Source organism: Pseudorca crassidens, chromosome 10, assembly GCF_039906515.1.
Source record: "Pseudorca crassidens isolate mPseCra1 chromosome 10, mPseCra1.hap1, whole genome shotgun sequence".
NCBI classification, from domain to species: domain Eukaryota; kingdom Metazoa; phylum Chordata; class Mammalia; order Artiodactyla; family Delphinidae; genus Pseudorca; species Pseudorca crassidens.
The window spans coordinates 19,045,696-19,050,817 of NC_090305.1; the positions used below are offsets into that span (position 1 = coordinate 19,045,696).

General features: G+C 40.8%; 1 non-coding gene across 1 annotated transcript; it reads right to left on the reverse strand.

Moving 5' to 3' along the window:
* Positions 1-4,182: 4,182 nt before the first annotated feature.
* Positions 4,183-4,312, reverse strand: LOC137233178 (small nucleolar RNA SNORA70). The gene has a single exon (XR_010947345.1). It is a non-coding gene; the product is annotated as a small nucleolar RNA SNORA70 (small nucleolar RNA).
* Between the last annotated feature and the right edge of the window lie 810 nt (positions 4,313-5,122).

Below are 5,122 nucleotides of genomic sequence, written 5' to 3' on the forward strand. Positions count from 1 at the left end.
ACCCCTTATGTGGGGCATGAGCAAGAAGGGTTTCACATAGTCTTGAAGGCTGTAAATGATTCCATTAGATAAACAAGGGTACTGCAGTTTGGAGGCACAAGCTGAGCAAAAGGTACATTTGGAGAAGAGTGAGCCAATCAGTCTGGCCCCATCAGAGAGTCTGTGTTCTCAGACTGTACTTTGTCCCTTTGGTTGGAAGGAAGAGACGTAGGCAGAGGAAAAGTGAGGGAACACATAAGACATTGGTGTTCTGGCATTAACAATAAAGTGTGCTCACTCAGAGACAGCTAGCAGTAATGAGCTACAGTCCCTGGAGTGCACTTAAGCTATGAGCGTCCTTTCTATGAGAGATCCCTTCATGTTATATATCACCAAGAGTCCCACCTATGACCACAAGTTCTGCTTGCCATGTCTCTAGGCATTCTGAAAAGGACAAAAAAAAGACCTAGCTGAAAGAAGTTACAATTATTCTTGACATTTTAGAATGCACCTCTGCTGAGTTCAGAATGTTACGTCATAGGCTTTAAAATGTGAACTAGTATGTAGGAGAAAGTCTGGCCTGAGGTCTTCTTTTGAAAGAAGAGCTCACCTGTATCCATCTTTGCCCCAAATTCAAACAGATTTTAGCAACTAATTGAAAGGTCTTCATCTTACCCCAGCGAAAAACATCAGTAACTCCTTTTACCTTTATACTGGTTAATTTATGGTTAAGAAGTGAAATGGGGAAATATGGATTTTTTTATTTTGTTTTGTTAAAAGGCTGTAATGAAACGTGTCACTCAGGCTAGCTCTGGATGCAAGCTTAATAATGATCCATGTTCTTCTTTATAGTTGCCGTCATTCTCCAATTTTTCTTTAAAGGGCATATATTACTTTTCAAAACAAGTGGTGAAGAAAAGAGAAAGAAAGAAAAATATTACCATTAGTCTTTACCTTGAAAAAGGAATGAGATTAAAACAGAAAGGCAAAATACCAGTGTTAACAGTGATTGGCTTCAACAAGAAAGTAAGTGATGACTTTTTCTTTTTTCTTTCAACTCTTCTGGTATTTTTCAAATTTTCTACGAAGAATAAGTATTTTTAATTAAAAAGTACTTTGAGGAACAAAGAAAATCTGGAAAGAAAATGTTGCCTTATTCAATTTTAGTTACCTGGAAATCAAGGGAAAGACTGTAATTATTTAACTGGAAGAAAGCTGGGTAGACAGATCCCGCAAAGCTTATTGGAGACAAATGGCAACAACTAAGAAGCATCTACACGTGGCCAGCCTTCATTGTTAGGCAGATCTCAGCATCACCAAACAGTGTGGATTTGAAGGCATCCAAAAGACTGGTCTCCAAATTATCTGTTATTTCCTAAAAGAGCACCCACACCAGCCTGCTACTGTCTCTCGAGTTCTTACCATTAGAGTCATTTCTTCAGCTTCTTGCACTGTGTTCTCTGGAATTGCCATTTTAATCAAAATGACCTTGGGACTGGGACTAGCAGCCACTGGTAAATCAGAAAGGTTGAAGTTGCCATGCAAAGACCCCAGACCTAGACCCCCACTACCATGCCAAGACTTTCTCTAAGTCGTAGTGAAATCTTGCGTGCAATCTTTGACTACATTTGGAACCAATTCCCACTTCTGTAAAATGAAGGGGTGAGCTTAGAATTCCTTATGAGATGTCATAGATCTAAATTCTGTCAGCATAATTTCTCAGTTTAGATGGCTGTCACCTTGAAAAAACAAAGACCAGTACTGAGGGAAAAGATAAGAAGATGGACACGTGTTCAAGAGGGGAATAGAGGGAAAAAGAAAGATTCAGGAGCCTGGGATATTTCTGAGGATCCTGGTCAGCACAAGAAAACTAGACCTGGGACTTCTCTGGTGGTCCAGTGGCTAAGATCCACACTCCCAATGCAGGGGGCCCAGGTCCGATCCCTGGTCAGGGAACTAGATCCCACATGCCACAACTAAGAGTTTGCATGCCACAACTAAAGATCCCTCATGCAGCATCAAAGTCCTGCGTGCCGCAACTAAGACCTGGCACAGCCAAATAAATAAATAAACATTTTTTTAAAAGAAAGAAAACTAGACCCTACCACATGCCCCCAAAGGAGATCATCTCTCCAAAGAAAAACTCTACCCACTTAAATTTTTTTTCTGATTCAGTCTTGACACTAAGTCACAAGCCTCAGTTTAATATCTAATCTCAAGAGACCACTGTATGATATGAGGGTTTTTTTTTTTAGTGACTTACTTTCTCAAGAACCTACTGAGAGTGATCATCCTATTAATATTCCTATAAAATGCAGATATTAAAAATATGTGGCCATTCTCCTGCATGTTTACATGAGTGAACTCCCAGCTCCCCTTCAGTTGATTGACAGAACAGGGCAATGTCGGGTTCTTTCTACTCACAAATTCATCACAAATGAGAGAGAGTAGAAAACATACACATAAATAACAGGCTTTTCTGTGAGGAGAAAGGAAGGATTTATGTATTCTCCTCTGTAGGAAACAAAGAGATTTATTAGTGAGGAAGGAGAAAGGCAGAGCCAGTTTTAAGAGGAATGAACCAAGGACAGGAGGAAAAGAAACAAGTGTTTCCCTACCAGATGACCTTATTATTTCAGAAAGTAATATGCTCATGTTTTGAATGTATTTTATGCTGCTACACAGTTATCTTTCTAGAGAACTAATTCTGATAACCTGAAATGATCAACATGGCATAAAATAAATCCTGCAGCTTTTAACTAGCTTTGGACCACTCTCTCGGACTTACATCCAGCCTCTTACTGTGTGAATGGCAGCACGTTTTGCCCAAACGTTTAAAGTTTGATAGTACCAAGTCCTCCTTTTCATTATCAAGTTTCCGGCCCTGATTTGTCACAGTCCCGCTGGTTAGGCTTCTCCCCAGCTAGATGAACTGAATTGTAAAAATTACTCAGTGGAAACTGAAAGTCTAAAATGAATTGAGATGATTCATTCTGGAGCCCCTTGCTATTTTCGGGCTTTTGGACAGAAAGGCTGGCATTCAGAAGTAATAAGCCAGCCTGACTTGACACCTTGATTTGGTAACTCAGAAAAATCCACAGTCAGTCCCACTCTGGATTCATGTGGAATTCAATGATGCAAAGGTGATCAAGAGGTAAAAAAGTTGCCACATCACTTTTAAAGTTTTATAAGCCAATTTATCATCTGTGCTTTGACACAGCTAGCCCAGCAATATTCTTAAAGGATTCCCAAAGCAGATTACTAAGAATAATAGAATCAGTAACTCATATAGCCAGAATTTCTTTTAATTTATTACACATTTAAAAAATAGGCAAGCCAACCATTCCTCTGAAAGTGAAGTCTGAATGATAGATCAGTGAGCACCTGACCAAACAACAGAGCTATAAGGTCAATATCATAGTCAATCCTTAAAGGGAAAAAACTGATCAACCACTTACAGGATATAGTTTGAGTAGTTCTTCCAGCAGTACTGGTGACTTCAGACTGTTTTGTCCATACTGTCAACAGTGTCTTCCCTTGACCAACCTGAATATTTATAAGATGGTAAAACAAGACCCAGTATAAGGTGTTGGCCACCATGAACTGATTGACAGAAGCACTAATCCACAGACCACAGGTGTGATTATAAGCCCTCAACAATTCCTCAGTGTGCCACCAAACCTGTAAGCCCAAACCTCCAAGTTCGCAGCACCATTTAAATGCCCTCTGAAGACAGCAGTGCTGGAAATTTTATTTGTTTGAATAAAACATTATTTATTTAACAGCAGAGTAGGATTTATTGGTGAACATGAGTAAGGAGGGGACATCACCAAAGCTCTCATGAGTGCAGGGCCCAACATCTGTCCAGGGGGTCACAATTAGGAATGTATTTGACCCCATAGCCATCTGGGATGAGCTGCCTTTCTGCCACCATGTTTTCAAATTCATCAACATTACATTCAGTAAATCCCCATTTCTTAGAGATGTGGATCTTCCTGTGGCCAGGGAACTTGAACTTAGCCCTTGTGTAGGGCCTCAATCACCATGCTCCTTGTTCTGTAGCTTGGTGCGGATGGACACTACACCTTGGCCAATGTGGACCCTGGCCACTGTGCCCTAGGGTTTTCCAAACGCACCGTGCATACCTGTCTGGAGCCTACACTGGGGACAGCGTGAGGCCATACATGAATATCCACTGGAAAAGGCTGTCTCCAAGGTCCCTAAGGGCAACCCATAAAGGCAACAGGCTGCATACACTACTGAGGAGGTTGCTGTTTGTAGCCATTGCACACCAGACCCCCAACAGGGTAGAATTTTTTTTTTTTTTTTTCAAGTGATCTCTGTTTTTTGAAGTGTACCCAAAACATACCAAGAGCCAAAACTTGGGTTGGTTTTCCCAGCGCTCATAACAGTATAGATAGCTAACACCTATAGAGTGTCTACATGTGCCAGGTACTCTTCTCAGTGGTTTGTGTATGTTTAACTCATGCCAACTACATCTGTCTCATTTCAACCACATTCTGGCACTGGGTTGATTGTTAAGACAAGTAGGTAAAAGAGTCCCTCCTCTCTGGTCTCTGGCCTTTAAAGGGCTTTACTCTGTCCCTCTTTCAGCAGTGCCCCTCCCCATTTAGGCCACAGAATCCAAAGGGCCAAGAGAATATGCCCACCTGGAGCCCACACTCCCCCTCTAGACAGCACTCCTGGTGTTGAGACTTTAGACTCTCAGCCTAGACAGCATGGAGCCTCCTTCCCAGAACTGAGCTTCCTCTTGCCTGGGAACGGGTCGTCACTGAATGGATGTGTTGAAATGGATGTGAAGAAATTAATGATTTAATTGATCAATTAACACAGAAACCTTAACGCATGGGTTTTTGGAGATCTCTTCTGATTGCCAAGAGAATTTTTTTAACCTCCTGATTTCATATTCGTTTCCTAGAAAGGTGAAGCTGTCAGTTAAATTCCAGTTAGGTAAGGTGTCTGATAAATTACACTACAGAAAATTGCAGTCAATGGACACAGGTTTGTGACAGTGGCATTTTCTTTGAGAAAACAAAAAGGATTTTAAATTCTTAAACACTTGGTTTCTTTCAGGAAAAAAGATCCTCTTCCAATAACGTTTAATTTTGCTTTTCAAAAAATA